General features: G+C 41.7%; 1 protein-coding gene across 1 annotated transcript in view; it reads left to right on the forward strand.

The window, feature by feature from the left end:
• The first annotated feature begins 1,011 nt into the window (after window positions 1-1,011).
• Window positions 1,012-24,607, forward strand: part of LOC146809229 (uncharacterized) — a 117,162-nt gene continuing 93,566 nt past the window's right edge. The window contains exon 1 of the mRNA XM_085614845.1: window positions 1,012-1,070. The gene's annotated coding sequence lies outside the window, so the exon portion shown is untranslated. The remainder of the gene's footprint in view (window positions 1,071-24,607) is intronic.

Consider the following 24,607-nt stretch of genomic DNA (forward strand, 5'->3'; position numbering starts at 1 on the left):
GATATACGATATCCTATTGCAGAGCATGTGCATAATTGTACTACTCAGGACAACAGGAAAAGCTTCAGATTCTTTGGAATTGAACAGATTAAAATTGACCCACGGGGTGGAAACAGAGAGCTTATGTTGCGGAGGCACGAGGCAAGGTGGATCATGCGCTTAATAGCCGTAGAAGATGGCTTAAATTTTGATCAGGAGCTACAATATTTTTTGGGAGATTAAATGAGGCTAATTATGAATAATGCTCATTATTATATTATATATAGCTTCTGTTGACTGCGAAATAGACTTTTTTGTTGTTATGTGCCATTGATTGAATACCTAATAAGTATTATATGTCATGGCATGTATTTTCATTTGACCCAAAAAAGTTGCATCTTAATAGGGGAGCAACTATCTATATACTATATGCAGCCTCTTTTGACTGTGAGACTCACCCTCTGATGAGTTCCAAAAATGGTATACATAATTGGTATGTCATTTTATGGTAACTTTTAGCTGTGACTCTTATAATGCATAGGTTGCCTAATCATTGCATCAATGAGCATTGGATGTTAATAACCATATATGGGCAAGCGAGGCATAAGCACGGTCTGTAGTCGCATTACAGTGAAAAAACTGTTCAGTATAAAAGTGACTAATTAACAAACAAATAGATATAGTTAAATATAATCGTATGACTGTTCGTATGAGCATTGATAAACACAACACAATACAATAATTTATCTTGAATCATTGGAAACTCTGTCGCTTAACAAAATGTATATTTATTTACAATGTTAAATAAGATTCAATTATCAATGAAGAAACGAAACATTGCAAGGGAATTGTCCATAGACTGCGGTAGATGCATATCGGCACCATGGTAAGATGGCGCTGACAGAAACCCGGTCTAGATGAGTCCTTCTTTGGTGTTTTATACAGAATATTTCAGTTTAAGAAAACTTGCTAGCGTAATATTGTAACGGTAGCTTGACGCTTCGATTATCATTTACTTTTCCCGCTAGGAGACGGGAAGAAAACGAACGACGGTCTGGCGTACCACGGGGCATTTTGTGAAACATAATACGGTAGGGATGCGCCAAAACATTCAGTCTTTCATACAACTGCACAGAACACTGCTTTAAGCCTAAAGGTGAGGGCAGTCTCTGAATGAATATTATATCATATTGATATTTGAGATTGTTGAATATATATTCGTAAGTGGATAGGAGAATACATGGTTATTTTCCGTTGAAGAATACCATATTAGAGGATTTGGAATTAATTAATGTTGGAATTTCTATTCTTGGAAGGTAAGGATATGATATTTGGCAGTCTGAGGGGCATTCTTTCGGGCTAGTGAAGCGTTTAATAAATGATTCTAAACAAAACGTTAATTGTCTGTTTAGATTTGAGGCGTATTCATATCACGAGAATAAGGATAAAAACTCTTTGGATAGAGGATGGATTAATATTGTGAATAAGGTAGGAGCTACAGTTGTTCTTAGAGGTCATTATTTAAGCAATTGCATCGATAAACTCTTGCCTCGTATGCTCCGTAATAATATGAGTTTCTGTTCTGCTCTGATCCAATAGAAACACATTGAGGAATTTGAAGGTACCGACGTCATATGATGTGTTGTTACTCATTACTCACGTGGGTTATATAATTATAGTAACACTTGGTGGAATCAAGGGGCATGACAAATTAGATCGCCATATAACTATTAACTCTATGTAAACAATAAGTGAATTGTAAACATGAAGGAATATGTTATATGTGGCTTTAAATTCTATGTATTAAGGAGTAAAGTATATGTACGATTAAGAAACAGTACAAAGATATTCATTTTGGTCTATGAAGCAACTTAATGCACTGATTATAGATTTGAATAGTCCTGTGCACAAGGTTGTCAAAAAATGGGCTCAATGGTGCTTAATTTAGATGTTATAGGATGGACTGTAAAATGCATAATTTGTATCATTTCCAGCCCTGAGGAAGCCGTAGGTTATCCCTACCACTGCGAAATGCTTTGGCATATGGGATTGGATTCTGTTGATATTAAAGAAGAGAAAAACAAGAGCCCATCTGAATTCTGTGGATTTTATCTTTAATGATTATAATTGAACTATATAAATGTTTGTGTGCTACAAAAGCATTGTTAAAGTGTTATTCAATCAATGGATTGAGTTTAGGGAAGTGGGGTGTTCTCTTCCCTCCATTTTGGAAGCACCTGTAGCTAGTAATTTCCTTTTCTAATTAGGTGTAATACCTATATGAGCACCAGCACACCATATACACCCAGCAGTATTGTGGTGAAATTAGATGTTCAATAAATAGCACAGAATTAAGGAAATGTAACTTTGCGATAATTAACTTTGAATTGCCTGAAGCTCCCTGGTGCTAATTTACATTAGGTCTACAGCAGCTGCCCAGCCAGTGCTTGGCCTTAAGGAGTAGGAAAAACTGCTCCTAGAGCAGAAACAATGGCCTTGGTGTAGGGATTTGTTTTGTTTCTGTTTGCAGGAAGAGCAGTTGGGGTGGACCCAGGAACTTCATTAGCTTGTGAATGGGCCTGAACTTTTACAAGTAAATGTAAGGTGAGGCCTGAAGAAGGCAACCCTTTTTTCCCCAAGTCAGGCTGGCACCAAACCCAGTGGGTGAGATATACCCCCAGAACCTGTTTTGAGTGACAACAGAAGAGGGGACTGTTCATTTCCTTGGCCACACTCCACAGTGGCGCTACGGCTCTGCACAAGGGACAAAGGGTTACTCCATTTTGTATTTTAAGAGTAAGGTGAACTGTGAGAAGGTTTACAGTAGGGAAAACAGTAACTGATGCAAATGTGCATAGTGTTGATCTTGGGAAATGTTACCCCATGTGTTAGGGACAAGCCAGGAATCCTCCCACACCTCATTAGATGGTGCCAAACATGCGTTAACCCCAAGAATGCCTCTATCCTCACTTTTGTTGTTTCCTTGCACACAGCCAAAACATTTGTGCCATTCTAAGCCAATACCCCATCCTCAGAACATTCTCTGGACCTGTGGAAGAACATACGAAGGGCTGCACCTACTGTTCTAGACCTGTGAGGGGACCTGAAGGATTGGACCTAGTCTTTATTGTACCTAGGACAGAGAAGTATACTTCAAGGGTGAGTTTGTGGCTACAGAGACACAACAAGCTGCAGGACGTCTTTCTATCTGAGCGATAGCAATTGGAACTAGACTGGACCCTGCTGGTGGCCTCTACTGGAGTAAGTCTTGATCCCCCTCCAAGTGATGTTCCTGTGCAGTTCTGGATTTTAGAGCAGGAACCAACCAAGCAAGCCAATCCACTCGAGGTGCAACATCACTGGGCTTCAGAATCAGGTTTCTCGCACTTGACGCTTCCCCACTTTAGCAGATTAGTTTCAGTGGACCCTGGGCAAAAAGCTGTGAGGCCTTGTAGACCTCATTGTCAGATACAGTATGCAACCACTAAGGGATTCCGATCTATGGATTCTGAGCTCTGAAAAAGGAGTCTAAACCTTGAGTTGGTAAAGGCTTCAAAATTATCCAGTTGGCCCAAGGGTTTCCCTTGGTGTGAAATTAGAATTTTCCTGATTTTAGCTTTTCCTGTTGAGACCAATAGCTTCCACAGGACCTCATCAATGACTATCTGAGTTTAAAAGTACTTCCTTGGATACAGTCTGAAACCTTCCCCGCTGGAAGATTTTGACCTCCATTTCAGAAACAAAGTCCCAAGGTAAAATCCCTATCCAATCCTAGATGTTGTTATTGAAGCGAGTGCTTTGAACCGCTCACAAATTTCCACTTGTGGGTGCTGTACACTGTTGTGCAAGCTGCTTGCAGCCCATAGACGGCTGCCAGCACCCCATAGCAAGCCACCTGTCAGGAGCAGAGATGCTGAGTGTAAGAGACACAAGGGCTAAGACAGCGGGCCATAGAGCCGAAGCACCAAAGTGCCCAGACACTCTTGGCTGTGGCATCGGCGTTCTGGTGTGCTCATCCTCTTTCACGCTGTGACCCATGCCCCTGGGTGCTTCCCCTGCCCAACGCATGAAAGAAGGCAGCACTAGCGTGGTCTGGATGCTAATTAGCAGTGGAGTTGCTTATTCCCTCACTCCTTGCCTTCAACCCCTGCAGCCCTGCAGCAGAGACCCTTGTAACCTGCACCGTCAGAAGGGGAAAAAGAAACTAAGGAGGCATAAATCTCAAGGGAGGAGGCTAGCAGGCACCAGAGATGCAGTGGGTTGCACAACTTCTTGAAAGTCTCCTGCTGCACTGAGGAGTGGTGGCATGGAGCACCAAATGGCGGGCTATTCTAAGTGAACCACACCGCAGGGCTATACCACCTTGGTGCTCCTCACCTCCCCTCAAAGCTCTGCGGTCATACAAAAGGCCTCAAAAAGCTTTAAAAGGTCTGAAGGTTGAGAAATCTCCACCAATCTCTTTGTGTGGAGATGGGCATAGCCCTATTCAGGTGCAAATGTCACCTCCTCCCTGTGCTCTAGCTCAGGAAGACCCATAAGCCTGGTGATTGGCCATTAGGATAAGCAGGGCACACCTCAGCTCCATTTTGGTTTGACTTTCTATAGCGAATTCATAAAGCCCAACTGTCATCCAACCCAGGCATGTATTCTAGGCACTGGCAGAGCAAAGAATGGTTATCTAAGAAAATGGCATCTTTCTAAAAGGGGCATTTTCAGACCTGCAATTTTAAAACCAACTTCACTAAAATATGTGTTTTTAAATTGTGAGTCCAGAGACACCAAACTACAATTTTCTATCTGCTCCCAATTGGAAGTTAAACTTGTAAAGTGTTACAAGGCAGCTCCAATGCTAACCCATGGGAGATATAGCCTTTACTGTAGTGAAAAACGAATGTAGCAGTTTTTCTCTTTCAGGACATGTAAAACTCAAAACTGCATGTCCTACCTGTTAAATACACTGCAACCTACCCATGGGCCTACCTAGGGTCTACATTGGGGGTTCCTTACATTTAAACAAAAAAGCAAAAGTTGGGACCTGGCAAGTAGGTTAACTCATGTAGGTATGTAAGTGGCATAAACTTTGCTGCAGGCCCACTAGTAATATTTGATTTACAGACCCTTGGCACGCATGGTGCACTGTACTAGAGAATTACTAGTAAATCAAATATGCCAATACATGAGAAACTAATAATACCATGTGTTAGAGGAGAGTATTTGCACTTTAGCACTGATTAGCAGTTGTAAAGTGCCCAGATTCCTAAAGTCAACAAAAAGAAGGTCTGAAAAATAGGAAGAAGCAAACAAGTTTGTGAATAACCCTGCAAAAAAGGCCAGGTCCAACACTACAAATCAAACAAAATGGATGTTCAAGTGGATCCGCTTAAACTCATGGCCAAATCAGTTACACAAATTGACCAGAAGCTGTCTGACTTAAATAAATTGCTAATCCGGGCACAAAACTACGCAGTAACAAATAACATCGACTGTATTTGCGCATTGGTGGTCAGTAATCTCTCAGCGACCTTGATAGAAGATCTAAAAACAAACCTGAATATTTCCTGTCACAATAATGACCCCACAACTGTTAGTGCAACAGGCATGGGCTAGTGGCGAACTCCATGACCCCACTAAAATGAACACCAGACCACCAGGAGTCAAGGAAATTGCCAAACGCCCAACTTTAATGGAGGTGGTAGGTAAAGCTGCTAAAATTGGTTACCAAATGGGAGGGTTGCCCCAGCAAATCGCAACCCCTCCTCCAAATCCCACCAGAGACAGTAATGTCAAAGAAACTGAGGAAAAAACGGCTCAAGGCTAGAAAAAAAGGAGTAAGCTTAGAAATCATCCCCAGCACAAGTGCAAGTGCACTAAGCCAGCTTAAAACATAACTGCATTCTAAGATGAGCTAATGCAAACGGGCCACAAGGGCTCATTAAGGAAAAGGACATTCTTTCCATTGTTTGACAAAAAACTGGGAAACCCAGCTCACTGTTGATGCTGGTAAGGAAGGAGAACTAGCCCAGTCGCTCGCTCCCACGGCCCTCAGCTCCCTCACAGAACTAACTGAGTGAAATAAAAGTTACAAGGAGGTGGCCCAATCCCACCAAGAAAATATGATCAACAATGGTGGAAGTCCTGAGGTCCTAACATCCAACACAGACCAATATCCTTATTTACCCTCACACCAACAAAGAGTGTCAAACAGTAGTTTCAATGCTTACCTGGAGGTGCAGTGGCATCCACCAGCCACTACCACCTCCCTGATAGGAAAAACTGGCCCTTAGTTGGTCGGAGAACCAAGAGATAAAAGTACAGCAAAGTTAGCATCTGACAACACAGACCAAGTATCCGGAAAATCACCTGATTTTAACCAGATAGTTTTTACTCCACAATACCAGTCTATGGGGAGGCAAAATATTCCTAATCATACTAAAATACATTCTAAAACTACTACAGGTAGACCCCACCCAAGAGCAGACAACAACAGATGATGTTGAATCCATCGAATTCCTGATTTCAACAGACGACAAGTTGTAAAAGCCCACTCTTGAAACCGGGGGCCTCAAACCCTCTCGTCATGGACGTCTACCAGTAAAAAGAGTGCTTTCTCACCTGGGGAATTTTAATTAGCATTCCTCGCTCTGCAGCCTACTCACCTCTGCTTGACTCCTAGTAGGAGGACTCATTGTCATGCGACTTAAAAGACAACAAATAAAATATTGGATCCTCGGGAACCCCATTGGGAAATCGATCTCACCCTCCTCTCCGACATACAATACTCTCTCTAAAACAGTTAAAATGAGTAATGTACAACTAAACTTAGGCTGGCTGTCAGCAGCCCTATATGGTGACCAACGATCACGACAAGTCAAAGTTAAAAGACCCCAGCCACTTCAAGCACTAAACATAACGAAATCCCTGAACCTGTGCTCGTGAAATATAGATGGCCTACAGACTAAAAAGGAACAACAAGGATGTTATAGCTCTCGTGGGAAAACCAGATTATCTCCCTGCATAAAAAATGGACAACACAGCCATTCCCATTGGACGGATTTGCTGGTTATTTTAGCCCAGAGCTCAAAACAAACAAGTTTGGTCTGCCAAAGGGGGGCTTAGCCACCGATGTAGCCAAGATAGAAAGTGAACTGGTGGAATCAGGTGATGGCATTTTAATAGTCAAATTTCAGAAGTGGCATAAAGAAATTTAGAACCCTCGTTTACTGATATACATCTATCCAGATTCAGGATCAAAGGAGTTAATATCATCTAAACTTCCTACAAGACCAAACTCCCTCAGAGACCTAAATCAAAGGGGACTTCAACATGACTCTATTGTGGCCCTTTGCCCGAGACAATCAAATTATACAACAGGATCAGCTCATTTTGGTAAGAAATATGAGGGGTTGATGTCGGTGCTTTAGCTGCTGGTGGAAACAGAAGACATTCATCAATAACTGCTTTCTTAGATAGATCCGGTTTCTTTGGGCCATCTTTTTTACTTCTTGTTAGCGTCTTTGGACTCCATTGTTAGCCAATTCTCTGTGTTGGACTTGCCCATATGCAGGCAATAAAGTGTATGTAGAAGACCACTGTCAGACTTTGTCATTCTAATCACTATAACACATACTAATAATACCCATGCTAGAATAATTTTTTAACTAGCAAAAAGATAGACAAAAATAATTGGAAAGCTTTGTTAAAGACCAGGTAAAAGTTTCTGCTGTCCACTCAGGGCCCATTGAATCCATATGACAGCAATTTGGAGAGTGGCAAAAATCAGCTAAAGTAATTAAAAATAACAACAATGGCCCAGAAGGCCCAATAGCCACGATAAAAGATGTTCAACAAAATTTCTGAAAAATTAGAAATACCTGATGCCCATCCGGAGCCCACTGGATCCCTATGAGGCTGTACGGGTTTGGGTAATATCTTCCACTAAATACACACACTGGAAGAAATGGGGCTCACCACACAGACAGAGTGGCTTCACAAAATGGTAGTCAAGTATATTGCATGTAAAGAGGAAGCATGAAGAAAAAAGAGAAAATATCGACCTTCCCTGAAGTCATTTCCCAGCAAGATACACATTCAAAATTGCACAAATATGAAGCTAAAATGTGTCTAGGTACATATATGGGCCTACATACAACCAGTAAAGCTGCAGCAACAATGTTAACATTTTGATTGCAGCAAAAAATATGTATTTGCTTTACAAAGAGCCTCATGGTGCATGTACATATGAAAACTGACAAAGGTCGACATACACACACACGTACACAAACAATGGTGCACAGGAAAATGGCAAAGGAGAAGAAGGCTGAGAACAAATTTAAATTGCTGGCTGCCATCAAAACGAATATTCAGAAACAAATCGCCTACATTTGGCATGAATTTAATGCCATCCAACGGCCTTAAACTTCTCTGGAAAAACAGAAATTAAAATGTAAACGATCAATTAACATAACTGAGAAAAACATTTATGACCTAGAGCTGACTAGGACCTAAACAATTAACGAGCCAAATATAATACCATCCTAGACACAAAAAACATAAAAATTTAGAAATGCACTCCCAGGCATCCTCCACCTAAAGTATTCTGTGCCCAGGATCCCCCTCATGGTCCTGATCTGCATCCATTTAATCCAGGCTTCAGACTGCAAGCTCTCAGGAAAAATAATATCCAAACAGAGGAACAACAATGACATTGTGTGCCCTCCATTTAACATTATCCCATCACAAAGTGATACAATATCGAACATATCTCACACCACACTGGTTGCACATAATGTTCCAAAGGGTGCCACCTCCCACGGCGTGCTCATTCCGATGCCACTTTTCTCCACATGGTATGGGAGTGCCTGCCACTGGCACGCATTTGGGTACAAGTAATGGAACACATGTTTGCAGTGGTTGACGTGCAACTGTCCCCTGATCCACTATTGTGCCTGCTAGCAATCAAAAAGCTCACCAAGTGCTCTAAATACTACAGGAAACGGGTAGAGCTCAGCCTAGCTTTGATCAGGCGATGGGTTGCCATGGCCGGGAAAGCTTCACAGCCACCCACAGTTGCTAGCTGCCTTCAGGTAGCCCATAAATGGGCACTGACTGAGGTGGACACTAAGGTGCATGACAAGCAGCTACGGGGAGGTGAGGGAGCCGCCACACTCTGGGAAACTTATGCAGTCAAATTGTTTGACAAACTGAACCCACCAAACCCCTGAAACCTCGGAGTTAGGCAGGGTGGTAATACTGTACGCTCTGGTTGCTGGCACACAGGAGAACATGCACGCCGGTGCAAAGCTGCAGGCGGCAAATCAAGCTGTTGGGTAGACTGCGCACTGCCCCCCACAAACATCTCATCACTCAAGTGGCACTGTTATACATAGGACTTCACGGGTCTGAATCTGCCGACACAGCCCAGGGGCAGCTCCAGTCAGAAGTTTGGAAAGGCTTAATATTATTTTAGTTGATACATGATGTTGGCTACTCTCCCGATGAGTGGGACGCAATGGCCCGAATTGTACTACTGAGTTGATTGGTGGATGCACCACGTTGTTCACATTGTACTTTTCTACTGCGACCATCAATGTTGATGTAATTATAATTGCTGGGTTGTTACAATTGTCTGACATGATGCTGCAACTATTCTACCCGCTGTGCACCATGTTGATGTATTGATCAAATGACATACCTAAAAAAAAACCAAAGAGATATTATTCAAAACATAAATATAAACTTGCTCAATGAGGCCCTAGATCAGAATGATCAAAATGAATATAAAGAGCCAGGAAGTCTAGGCCCAGTGGGACTAGGATAAATAAATCTATAAGATTTGGACTGATTCTATACCATGGTGACAAGGACTATCTGAACCAGGGTGACACGCAACATGGGAACTAGGAGGACGAGTACCATAGGGATGAGGAATACCAGACACATGAAGACTATTGCTAGAAGGGCCATGGTAGATGGGGCCATGGTGTGATGGAAAAGAGACTAGGAGGACTAGTTGGACTAGGTTGGGGCAGGAGGATGCGGGGACTAGAAGGATTCAGACTCCCAGGGATTCTAAACCATGATCGCAAGGACTATATGAACCAGGGTGACACACAACATGGGAACTAGGAGTACGAGTCCCACAGGGATTAGGAATATCAGAGACAGGAAGATTATTGCTAGGAGGACCATGAGAGAGGGGGCCATAGCTTGATGGACAGGAGCAATGGAGAACAGGCAAACCAGGAGACTAGGAGGACTAGTTGGACTAGGATGGGGCAGGAGGGTGGGGGCTAGAATAGCTTGGGAAACAAAGGTCAGTGGGGCAAGCATCAGCAGACATAGTACATGAGGAGCATACAAAGAAGTTCCAGAACTATATGGACTTGGGAACTAGGATCAGAAGGATTAGGAACAGGCAAACCAGTGGTCTAGATGAACCAGGGGAGCTGGAACACAAAGACTGATGGATGAGACTGAGGGTGTGAAGGATGAAAAGGTCCAGACCAGGAACCTGTGAAACAAGAGACCCAGGATCCAAAAAACAAGGTGCTGGAGTACATTGGAATGACAACCAGACAGACAGGACCAGGGAGTATGGGGCCAGGAAGTTCTAAGCAGAAACCAGAGTTCAACGATCATCAGAACTATGAAAGCCTAAAATGATATATGACAGGGCGAATTATTATAGAACAATGCGGGCAAGGAGTAGGAGGAAGAGGGCCAGGAAAATTGGGATCGTATTGAAGAGGACTACAAAGATCAAGACATGAAGTGCAATGGCCAGTATGTCCAGGATACTAGGTCAAGCAGGACCAAGACAGGGGGGCAGTTCCAAGGGCACCCAGAACATCAGAGCAAGAGGACTAGGTAAACTAAAAGGACTAAAAGACTGGAAACAGGGCTAAGGGAGTCATGGCGATCAAGACCTACTGGACCAGTGCTCAGATTACCAAGTGGAGCAGGGCAAATATTAGCAAGACCAGAGTGAGGAGAATCAGATGTAAGAAGTACAACAAGAACCTGCAAGACAAAGTGAACTGGACAGTGGGGACTAGGGAGACAAGGACTGAAATGACCAATCTCAGGAGGACCCAAACAAACAGAACCCGGATCAAGAGGAACCAAATCAATTGCTGCAGTATCAGTAGGACTAAATGGACAAGGAATAGATCCAGGAGAGCCAGGACAGCCCAAACTAGGAGGACACATGACCCAATAGGAGTGCTAGGACACAAAAAGCAAGAACAGTTTGAGAAGGACATGGATATGAGAAACAAAAATAGCATGTCCTTGGCAGGACGTCTCGGTAGCTAAGACCAGGGACACATACGGCCAGAAGGAAAAGTTCTAAGAATACCAAGTGGAGCAGGAGACCAGTTCCTGAAGGTAGCAAGACCAGGGTGAAGAAGATCAGGAGGACCGAAACAACCGGAGCTAGGAAGACTAAGGGAACTGGATGTCCAGGAGGACCAGAACCCAAATGCCAAGGCTCAGAAGGACCCAGAGTCCAAGGACCAAGAGAGCCCAGACCATTGCAGTGCCATAAATACCATGAGGACAAGGCTCAGGGCCAGGAGGACAAGGATATTCCAAACCAAGAAAACAAGGGATTAGAAGGCAAGTCATAAAAGGTGAGGACAAAAAAGGCCAGGTAGACCGAGGGAACCAGAAGGACGAGCAGCTGATGTACTATAAATCAGATGAGCAGTGTGAAAAAGATCAGAAGGACTAGGCCAAATGGATGAGGGCCATAAACAAAAGGATCAAATCTAGTGGCCACAAAAACAGAAATAGAACATGGACTTTGAGAACCATAAATAGGAAGACCTTTCTAAGACTTAAAGTGAGCAAAACTGAGAGAACTGGTCCTGAAGATTCAAGAGGAGATGGAAAGGCACTCAGACTAAATGAATAAACCTCAGCAGTGGACCAGAAACCTCAAACAAGTCCCAATCACAAATCTGGAAGCCAAAATCTGTGAATTACAACATCACCCTCTCTCTCATTAATAAAAAAGTAAATGACCTCACTGTCCACTTCAACACTGCTATAACTGAAGTTCTCGACCAAGTAGCTCCAATGAAATTAAAACAAGTAAGATCATTCCAATCAAAATCTTGGTTTAACACGGATGTCAGCAATGAAAGAATACAACTCAGACAAGCTGAAAGGACATGGATACAAACCCATCGCCATTACATCTATCTCGACTCAGAACTGCAAGGATGCCATAAAGGAAACACATGTTCGGAGAAAAAGCCACCTTCATCCACTTCCAACTTGACTGTGCAAAGAAAAGGCCCAGAGAGCACTTTAACATTGTCAAACAAAAAAACGCTACTTCCTCCCCACACAAAATAATTGCCTCCAATAAACGATGTGAAGAGATTGCAACTTCTTCAAGGACAAAATAACTAAAATTGAGCAATCTTTCCTTCATGTCACTACCCCAGCCCCCTACTAACAATCCTCTCTGACACTCCCCCTTCCACCGTAGTCAGACCTCCTAATGTCCCCAATGACCAACTCGCCCCGAATGAAACAATCAGCAACGTTTTCAACATCCAATTGAAAAACAACTGGTCGTACTTGAAAGCTATGACCGAACTAGAAGTTCTCAATATCATTGCAAAATTAAAGTCCACTGCTCACACAAAAGATCCCCTCCCTGCAAAAATAGTACATAACCTTAACCACATTATCACCCCGTGTTGGACAAAAATCCTCAATGCTTCTCTCGCCTCGGGTTATGTACCAGATTCCCTCCAGCTAGGTCAACTCACATCCATTCCCAAAAATCCCAGGGCTGACCCAAATGATCTCAACAACCTCAGACCTATCTCCAACCTCCCGTTTGTAGCCAAAACTATGAAAAAATGTCTCTTACAACAACTCAACCTGCATATAGAGGATTCCAACCTATCCTTCCAATAAGGGTTCAGGAAAGGCTGTAGCACAGAAACTCAACAATATCAAGAGTCTGTGGGACTCGTCCTCTGCGCACTGTTGCTGCAGGTGAAATAAACCAATACCATTAAATAATAATAACAACAATGACAAACAATTAATGAACTCTTCCAATGAAAAGCATTCATCCACAACAAACTCAATAGTTTGCACAATGTGTTGACATAATGAAGATTCGAACACAGTTCAGAAAATTGTCCATAATCCTTCGTAAAGTAACATTTGAATGACAGACAATTATTTTCATCAGTCCACAAGCTTTCTTGATGCCCAATGCATTTTGGGTCACCGCTGGCCCTTCTTCAGGGGCTTGAACTCTACAAAAATGAACAAAAATATAATGCAAACAGATAGATCAAAGACATCATCAATATCAAAGCACCGAAAAGTGGAAATCAAAATTCAATGCTTAAAAGTGAGCTTATAGAGGAGCAGAAAATGACCCTCCACCTTGATGCATCAAATGTGGGGGAAATATTCACTAGAAAAAACTTGGGGAACCTTCTAATCTGAAAAGACAAACAATACGTGACTCAGCGTTAAGCTGCTCACCAAGAACTAAAAGAAAGAAAAAATAAGATCCACGTGAGTGAGAAAACATTAGTACCTCTTGAGTCACAATCTGCAGGGTTCTGGTAACCAAAAGGCTGGTCAAAATAACCTGTTGACGTAATCATACGGAAAAATGAACCTGTATCTAATATAGCGAAAGTGGCAAAAACTCAATGAAAACGCGTCAACAAGATAAATAAAGCTGAACCATGTTACCTTCTCAAGTGGCCGACAGTCCTTGGTATCAGGGCACGCAAATGGCAAAGCGAACTCGAAAACGCTCGGCTAAAAAACCGCACGTGTATAATGCAGACACGCCGAACGCGGAAGTAGGCGATCGGCTCAGAAAACGGACGACAGACTAATTACAAAGTCGGTTCAAACAACCGCCTTGTTGGAGCAGGTATAGAAATACTAAACTGACATTTCAAATCACTCGATCAGAGTGAAACTACAGATAGCATGGAAAAAACAGGGTAAAACTCAAACGCTCAACCAAAACCCGAAACATAAAGCGTGATAGTGTAAAAGAAATAAATAAATTGGCTTGGTGAAAAAATGAAATAGATGATGATTAGAAGGGTGAAAAATATGAAAGTGAAATAAATGTGAAAATTAGAACATTTTTACACAATGAAAATATAATACATCATTAAATTGATACAAACAGACATATTCAGTGCGCCAGAAGACATCATGCAAAAACACTAGTACCAGTCATAACGAGAATTATAGATAACAGGAATAATCAATTCTGTCATTCATTCCTTTCTCTATAAGGGTGTCAAGGCGTCTAATCCAAAATGTTTCTCTTTGCAAAAGCGCCCTAGTTAAATCCATGTCTGGGTGATGTGTCACTCTTTCTATAACTGAATATTTAAGTTGGGCAATGCTGTGCCTCTCCTCTAGCCAATGAGTGGCTAGACTACTATTTTTGTTTTGTGTTCTTATAGTGCTTTTATGCTCGGATATCCGAGTTTTAATCTTTCGTTCAGTTTTTCCCACATAGAGCTTCCTACATGGGCATGAAATGTAGTAAATTAATTTGTTGGAATTACAGTCGGAGTTGTGGAAAAGCTTGATGGTTTCTCCTGAAGTAGGGTGATGCATACGTCAATACGTTTATGGCAAATTCGAAGCTGACCATATTTACAACGATGTTGACTGGACCAGGAATTTCCTGCTTTATTGCAGGTACATTGATGACATCTTTATTCTTTGGACTAATACCCAGAAACTTTTGGAAGAGAAGATACATCAACTGAATACATATGACGACCACATTCAATTCACATATTTGATCAGTAACACTACTATTTCATATCTTGATGTGACCCTTGCGATCAGTTAGAGAACGATTCAGACTGAAGTACATAGGAAATCAACAGATGTCAATAGCGCTTTGCATTTTCAGAGTTTCCTCCCAAAAAACCTTATATTTTCATTTTGTAAAAAATTTCAAATTTTCACATTTATTTCACTTTCATATTTTTCACCCTTCTAATCATCATCTATTTCATTTTTTCACCAAGCCAATTTATTTATTTCTTTTACACTATCACACTTTATGTTTCGGTTTTTGGTTGAGAGTGTGAGTTTTACCCTGTTTTTTCCGGGACATCTGTAGTTTCACTCTGATCGAGTGATTTGAAATGTCAGTTTAGTATTTCGATACCTGCTCCAACATGGCGGTTGTTTGAACCGACTTTGTAATTAGTCCTTCGTCCGTTTTCTGAGCCGATCGCCTACTTCCGCGTTCGGCGTGTCTGTATTATACACGTGCGGTTTTTCAGCCGAGCGTTTTCGAGTTCGCTTTGCCATTTGCGTGTCCTGATACCATGGACTGTCGGCCACTTGAGAAGGTAACATGATTCAGCTTTATTTATCTTGTTGACGCGTTTTCATTGAGTTTTTGTCACTTTCGCTATATTAGATATGGGATCATTTTTCCGTACGATTTTATGTGAACAGGTTATTTTGACCACCCTTTTAGTTACCAGAACCCTACAAATTGTGACTGAAGAGGTATTAATGTTTTCTCACTCACGCAGATCTTATTTTTTCTTTCTTTTAGTTCTTTTTTTAGTTAGCTGAGTCACATATTGTTTGTCTTTTCAGATTAGAAGGTTCCCCAAGTTTTTTCTAGTGAGTATTTCCCCCACATTTGATGCATCAAGGTGGAGGGTCTTTTTCTGCTCCTCTATAAGCTCATTTTTAAGCACTGAATTTTGATTTCCACTTTTCGCTGCTTTGATATTGATGATGTCTTTGATCTACCTGTTTGCATTATATTTTTGTTCATTTTTGTAGAGTTCAAACCCCTGAAGAAGGGCCAGCGGTGGCCCGAAATGCATTGGGCATCAAGAAAGCTTGTGGACTGATGAAAATAATTGTCTGTCATTCAAATGTTACTTTACAAAGGATTATGGACAATTTTCTGAACTGTGTTCGAATCTTCATTATGTCAACACATTGTACAAACTATTGAGTTTGTTGTGGATAAATGCTTTTCATTGGAAGAGTTCATTAATATTTGTCATTGTTATTATTATTATTTAATGGTATTGGTATATTTAACCTGCAGCAACAGTGTGCAGAGGACGAGTCCCACAGACTCTTGATATTGTTGCGTTTTGTAGGCATAAATTAGACTGTAATTGCCACCCACTGCAGCACGCTTTGTTAATTTGAGTATTTAATTTAGTGGACCTAATTGGAGTATTCTGTTGAAGATTTTGAGTGTGCCTCTCCATCTCTTTGATATGTAGCACAGAAACTGCCATGCTCAATAGCGCAGATGACATCCATAGGTGCTTAGACACTGATCACAACAAATCAGAATCTAGTCTTGCCTCTTGAAACCCACACCTGTCACTCTTGGCATCCCAAGGACTCAATCCTCTCCCCTTCATTATTCAATCTCTTCATGGAACCCCTTACTATCATCCTGAAGCAAGCAGGGATCAAATTTCACCTCTATGCAGACGACACTCAACTCTACTACAAAATCAAATCACCCAACGACATCCTACATCTTGACGTCACACTGAATATACAATGTTGATTTAACCCCAACCATCTAAAATTAAACCCCACCAAAACAGAAATTATTCTGTTCTACCCCAAAAGTAACCACCTTCCAATCAAAGACTGGATCAGTGACCTGAAGGCTCTAAATTGTTCTCTCACTCTATCCAACACGTCTAAATCCTCAGGCTTCACACTAGATAAAAACTTGTCAATGAAGGATCCCATCATAGACTCAGCCAAAGGAGCGATTTACACACTTAAACACCTAAAACAATCATTAAAAATGCAATAGGTCTTGCCTTTCATTAAGTTAAAGCCATTTGTGTTTGCTATACAATACCATTAGCAAAGCAAATTGCTTTAACTTAATCAAAGGCGAGACCTATTGCATTTTCAATGATTGTTCTATGTGTGCTGCAGAGTGCAGCAGAGATGGAAAGAGGAAACAAAGAGGAGAAATAAAGATATTTCTCCTCGTTATGCCTCACTGAGGAAGGTGTAGCATTTTGATGCATTCCCAGGTTTACTATCTTTAGTAAATCTAGGAATGCACCAAAATCCATGGGTGGATGCATGGGAACACCCATGAAATGCCTCCCAAATTGAAATGTTACAAAACGCAGAGCAAGTACCTGCATTATGTACATTTCTTTACAAAGTGAGGCAAGGCCAGACAAATCCATGGTAAGCTGTGCCCTGAGTCGCCTTGCATGACGCAAGGGCGACATAAAGTTATAGTAAATCTAGGCCTAAATATCTGTGTACGTTTTATGAGTGTCTTTCACATACTGTGTATATAACAGTGTAATAAAGCCATGTTTGTCTGCACAAATCCTGCGTCTCCAGACTGAATAGGTTCAGTTGGTATGTATTCATAAGCCCATTTGTCCCAATGGCGTTACACCCGGATCTGTGCATGCATCTCCCTAATGACATTCAAAAAGTGGCTATTTTACTGTTTGATTGCAGCCCTTGTTCAATTGGGAATGAAGTACAAACAAGTGAACAAGTAGGCGTTCTGCGAACCAACTGCAGAGATTGAGGTTTGTTTCCCCTCTCAAGCTTCCATCATCCTATTCCTAGCACGATTTGTAGATGCTATTCACAAACAGAATCCTGCCTTATTTCTCATGTGTTCTGTATGCACTCCTCCCTTCTGTGAGCACAGCTTCATGTCTTTTTATAAAGATGATTTTGGAGAACGAGGAATCGCTTTGTATGTATGTAATAAAAACTATCACATTAAATACACCATATTAGCGACCTTTTTTTAGATTTACCAGATGGCCACTAGAGGTCACCATCATCCATGTCAAGAAGTGGGTGTAAAAGAACTGACGAGAAACCGTGCCAATAAGTTTTTATCAGGCAAGGGTCACGTATGGTACATAACTCAGCTGCACATTCTCTGTTAGCGCCAGCAACACGATTAATGCTCCCGGTGCACCATCTTCATCTATACAGCTGAATATTTATTTGATTATATACAAATGGCTTTGCAGAGTGCACTCTGAAAACATACTTACCACTTGGCGCTATTATAGAGTTGCGTTACGAGAGTAAAATGTGCGACCTGACCGTGTCTATCAACTCCAAATGCATTACATACATTTTCTGAATGTTCTTCAAGAGTTCGGCTACCTGAGCAGACAGTGGTCCAGGTTTATTGTGATTAGAGGGGGCACTCACTCGCGCAACACAAATCAATGTTCACATGCAGCCATGCACAAGGAAACATTGCACCTAGCGTTGGCACAAGCAGCGAGCCAAATGCGTTTGCCTCACGCCGCACCAAATCCCTGCTAATGAATAGAAAGGAGCGCAATGGGGCGGGAAAAGCGGCAACACACCTAGGACTCCAAGCAAAGTCACCCAAAGTAGGGCGACCTGGCCTTGTGTAGTAATCCAGTGCCGAATGAAACCAGGTGCAAACAATCGGCAAGCCGAATATCGTGTGATAATTCACTGTGCAATGTGAGTAAATTCCACAAAATTTCACGACTGGGCGACTGCCAGAACATAGTAATGTGTACAGACTTGAGTGCAAATTTAATTTCAAAAGCTACTAATTGTTGTACTTGCCTGATGCTCAGCACTTCACTAAACCAGGATTATTAGTACAAGTGACTGATGAAATGATCAGCATACAAATCTTTTAAAACAAGAAGCGCGAGTAAAAACGTGTGGGCGAGGAGAGAGGCGCGTGCACGCTTGGGAGAGCAGTCTGCTCATTTTCAAGCACTGCACTCGTGCTTGTGGCGCACCACTGCACGATGCCGCAAGGTGGATGCCGCCACAAGCATGAACTTGTGCTTTAAAATGAGAAGAGGAATGGCTAAAGCCCCTCCTAGGCAGCGCATGCACGCTGCGTAGGCGAGACCTAAAAAATCAAACCATTCTTTCACTCAGATGATTTCAAATGGGTTGTTCAATCTATATATGTACAGAGAGGCAACTTTCAACAGGAAAACACGTGATTCAGCATATTTCTGTCTTCAAAGCAAAACGATGATGCAAGAGGTCTTTTCTTTGCTTATAATGGTTCTTTTATTCAATATCTTCTTATTAATGACCAACAGTTCAGCACCGCCAACGCGTTTTGCCCAACATTTGGGTTTCCTCAGTGCCAGAAACAGGTAAAGTTTGTTGCTTCTAGAGATCCATTAACTTCTCCTTTTAGATTCTACGTCCGCTGTGGTTCCTTACTTCAAATTCAGACTTAGTCGTCAAAATCTCCAAATAAGTAAATCGAGTATGCTGTCCGAAGTGAAATTCTCTTTTTACTCTAGTCACTTACCTGTCTTTGGCATATGATGCATTGCAGACAAGCGATGTATTTCAAAATTTGTACAGATGTGTACAATCTCTCTAAGTTTATATTTGTGAAATATGAAAGGCTATCATAGGTAGCTAGCTTTTTTTTAGGTGGGCAATTGTCAGTAGGTTATTTAACTACTTATCTTTACTGAAAATATCCAACACATGTAGTGGTGCGGTATCTAGGATCCCTTGCTGCCAATACTTGTTTGGGTCATTCAATCTCTGGTCCTCTCCAAACGTGACTATTGGAATACTAGAATAACAGGGACCCCGAAAAGGCACCTTGGTCCCCTCAGATCAGTTCTAAACATGGCAACCCGGCTCATAACAGATATTGAACGGTACGAACACATCACTCCCTCACACAAGACCCTCAACTGGCTTTGCATCGAAGCAAGATGCAATTTCAAGACTGTCTGTATCACCCACAAAGCCATTCACTCACACACCCCTAACTATTTAGATAACAAACCCACAAAAGCTGGAAGAACCAGATCTCTGAGAAGCTCCAACACACTTTTTCTCGCTCCTCCCAAGCTAAAGAAAATCAACCCATGCTTGCTCTTTTTTGGATAACCTCCCAGCATATGGAACTCTCTACTGAGGGACCTTCAATGCAACCCCTTCTTTACTGGCTTCAAAAGAGACCTTAAGCGCCATCTCCTTAACAAATACTGGAACACATGAGCAATCCTTGAAGTCAATTCTATTAGTCTCTCTTTCTCAGCTCTGACCCAGTTGTTCAGTGGGCTGTTTGCTTTGTTTGCCTCTCTTGCTTAGATGGTCTTTCTATCTCTGACTCACAATATGCAAATTGTCCACAATCAGTAATCTCCCTCAGGGCAGAACTTTTATCAGTATACATATTGGTTTTTAGGTCGAGCGTGAGCCAGCGCGCAAGCGCTGTCTGCAAGACCTGGAGAACTTGAAAAATGACTTGGCTCCCGCCTGCTGGTTTCCCATTCCGTCTGCTGGTTTCCCATTGGTACCCTGCAGAGTGGCTCTTCTATTCGGCATCCTAAATGGCTCTCGTAGCGTGACATCACTTCCGTGTTATGCTACAGCAGCACCGCTTAATTACAGTTTGTATTACAGCCTTGGCATGCCCAGCCGTATCTTCACATATGGCGGCTGCACCTTTGTTTTTTGTTGCATAATTATATAGCACAAACTCGACTCAACGGTATTGGAGCGCTTCACACGAGCACCGCATTTACATTAAACATTCAGGCACGGGGAGATTAAGTGATTTGCCCAGAATCACAGGATGTGGACGCGACCCCGAGTTTCCAGCACCAAAGTCAGCAGTCTAGTCGACGGACCACATCCCCTCCCCCCAAAGTGCTTCTCACACACCTCCTGCGATCTCTACCCCCACCCCTCCTCCTCCAATAGTGATTGTGTGGGCCCCACCACTCCTCCAATATTGGTGAATGATTTTATAGTGTAAATTAGGGCGAACATTTCCCACAACCATTCACAAAAGGTTCAACGGGCGCTGAGGCTCGAACATGGATCCCTAGAGCCGAAGTCTGCAGATCCCACTGCTGAGCTGCTTCCTCTCCTCTGCAGGCTGCTCGCATTAGCAGCAGCTCGCTCTCGGGCTTTTTGTTTCACTATAGTAGCGCTTTCTATGAGCACCAGTAACATTACACAATTACAGTTTGATATTTTTTGTAGACACAGGAAGATTAATCGGCAGCTCAGGGCATTATTTAAATGTCTTCAACAGAGATGCCGATTAATCTCCCTGTGTCTACAAAAAATACGAACATGTTACTGTGTAATGTTACTAGTGCTTGTGGAAAGCGCTACGAAACTGAAACAAAAAGCCCCCAGAGCGAGGGAAGGCTTTGTCTCGGGCTGATCTGACTCGGCGTCTCCCTTGAAGTGCTGCTGAGAGTACGTTCTCAGTATCTCCCTTCTACGGCGGTATATCGTGCAGGATCAGTGGCTCTTGCCTGTGCCGTGGTGGGTTGGTGTGCAGCAAAGTCAAGTGTCCGTCTCTCCAGTGTGGTGTTATCAAGCCATATGTATTTAATTCAATTCTTTATCAAAAATCTGACAAATGCTGTTTTTTTGGGGGGGGTGCATATTTATATCGCGCAAACTGACCCGGTATTGGCGCCCTCTACATGAGCACCAGTTTCGTTACAGATGGACACATTTATTTTTGGTGGGCACAGGGAGATTAAGTGATTTGCCCAGAATCACAGGATGCTGAGCCGACGCCCAGGCTCGATCCCAATTCCTCAGCTCCAAAGTCGCCAGACATCCTCTCCCCCTCTCCGTGTTTTCTTTACGTTTGTGCACAGTACCCAAAGAGTTGAAGCGGAAAAGGTTTTATTCGATTTTTTAATGCCACATTTAAATAGGGGTTCGTCAGTGAACCCCAACATATGTGTGAAGTATCTTCATACTTTTTGTTGTGAATGTTTTGAATCAATACAACGCCGTTGTGCGGCAAGATTAATTTGGGAAAGTACATGGGGAAAAACAGATTACTATCAATGTATGCCTACGTAACCCCCAGTGCCTTGTTATAAAACCTGACTCCTGGAGCACAATGTCCTGTTACAAAAACATTGTGAATGTATGTGACCTTTTATATTCAGATGTACTTTGCAGAAGTGCACAAGCATATGCATTCTCAGACTATGGAAATGTCTCGGAGTTGTGAATTTGGCTTCTGTGCAAGTCCATAGTAAATGTTTCCTGTCTGCCGGCTTCGGAGTGAGGGGTTTATTACATGGTTTTGTTAAGGCCTCTGGGGCGGGTTTCAGAGGGGTGAAGCTCACATCTTAAAGCAGAGGATTGTCAAACACCTGTGGGAATCCTGTCAATCACCCATCTATTAAGAAACAAGACTGGGGACCTGGCACATTAGTGCCTCACAAGACACCGCACTGGACAGCAGTATCTGTTAGTGTCTGCCGTGCCACTACATCCTGTGATTCTTGGCAAATCTCCTCGCACACAAAACAAAAATGAAAGTGACTATGTAATGGACCTGGTGCTCATGTGAGCTTTCCAAGACGTTCCGTTGCGGTAGCGTTATAATCACACTACCCGCTTGGCACAAGTGAACAAGCTGATTTTTGAAACTCAAACACACAATATATGACATAATGTATGCAAACCACAATATAGGACATAGTGTATGTTAAGCATAGTTAACGCTGTTGAAGCAAAAGTAATCTCCCAAGGTTGGCAAAATGCAGAACCCCTTGAGTAAAATATACTAATGCGTCATAAATGCTGAACTCGCCGGGTAACCCTCTAATCCAGCAGGCTCCAACCTCATGCTCAGTTTATTCCATACAGTATATTTTTGTCACCACTCCTTTGTCCACTGAACCCTGATCTGACATGCCCTACCCCCTCATTCTAGTGGCCTTTTATGTTACATGATGCTGGAATTGTAACTCGCCACCAACACAATGCCGGCTGTGATATTCCCTTGTTGTTTGATTTAAATAAATACAGATTTATCTCCATCACTATTCCGGGTTTTCCCCTCTCTCCACATTTATTTTCCTCTTCTCATTGAAATCTTCCACATGTCTTCTTTTTCATTCCATTTTGCCTTTTCTTCTCAGTTCTATTTTCCTCTGCCATCCCCTTCACTTCTCCCTCCAATTAACCGAGTCACCAGCACCAGTTGATAGGTCTGGAATTGAAGCTTAAAGCAGTGCAAGTTTCTCACACTACCTGTCAGTCAGTCAAAAATGTGTTAAGAATACATGGTCATCCAATCCTTGGCCTCTTTGCAGAGAGAGCACAGGGCAGTGGTCATGTTTTCAAGTTGTATTGTGATTCTGTGCAAATGTGTACGATGGGACCCCAATCATAGAGATACACAGTCTTTAAAAATATTGACAAGATGAAAGTAATAAAATGTGGTGCTCGCTCGCTACCTAAAAGTAATCCTTAACTTTTACGCCCGCCACTGATAAAATCGCAAATTATTTTTTTGCAAAATCAACCAAGGCTCGTAAATGAACAATCGCAACATCTCTGCGTAGCCACTCAGGCCATTGTTTTCGTTTGATGGTTAGCATTTCTCGTTAATTCATTTTGCATCAAATTAATTAAAAACAAAATGTATTGGTATTTATAATTAATTAATTATTAAATATTGTGTGATTGGTAATTAGTGTTAATACTTTTTTGGGGGTATTAATAATAATTTATTTTTAATAAAATATTAAATTATTATTTTCCCTACTGTTGCACTCTCTGGAGTGGGAATAGTAATTTTTACCCTCCCGCTATCCAACGCTTTCCCTACGATTGCACTTACTGGAGTGGTAATAGTACATTATACCCGCCCGCTATCCTACGCAAAAAATATTGAATATTTTTAAATGATATTACGTTAATATATATGTATACATTTATTTGTTTTTTACTTACATTAATTATTTATTAATGTTAAAGTTATTTAAGTATTTGTTAGTATGTTTTAGTTAATTATATGTATTATTTCATTAATTTTACATTACTTTTAAGACATTTAAAAAATTCAATATTTTGACCAACTATATTTTTTACAACATTATTTCGGATTCTATATTTTTTCCTCGATATTTTGGCAGGTCGATATTCTCCTTCTCGATATTTTGTCAGTGATCCGTTATATACATATTCATACAGGCATTCGGATCTAAGGTTCCCTCTCCATTATTCCCATCGGGGTTGAATCATTGATGAATCTCAATATATGCTAAAATCATTTCATAATCTTTCTCTGAAAACCTTTGAGCATCCATAGTGTAATGCACATACATCATAGAAAGCAATTTGAACCAAGCCTCGCAACTTCCCAGATAAGACAAAGGAAGGGATATAAGTAAGTCGTGCTTATGCATAACAGATGGTAAAAGACCACAAACCCAACAATTTGTAGTATTGGTGGCACTGTGTGCTTGATGAAGCATTTCAATGAATGCATTTTTCACATAGGTCTGATGATGCCTTTCCTTATGAGGGGTTAAAGTATGAAACACATGTTCCTGAGGTGGGGTAGTTGTTCCCAAAACAGTATGCATAGGGTGGCGAAATTCTAAGTATATGAATACTCCCAGTAATATAATTAGCAATATTGCTATAGTAGCTATAAATGCAATTTTAACACGATTGGTCCAACTAGAAAAAACAGGCATATATGTAGGAAAATAGCGTGGTACAAAAGGACGTTCCTCTTCTAAAAGTCCGACATTAAACTGGGGCAATTCAGTCCAACCTGCCAGAGGGTGCA

This window comes from Triturus cristatus, chromosome 7, assembly GCF_964204655.1.
Source record: "Triturus cristatus chromosome 7, aTriCri1.1, whole genome shotgun sequence".
In the NCBI taxonomy this organism is placed as follows: domain Eukaryota; kingdom Metazoa; phylum Chordata; class Amphibia; order Caudata; family Salamandridae; genus Triturus; species Triturus cristatus.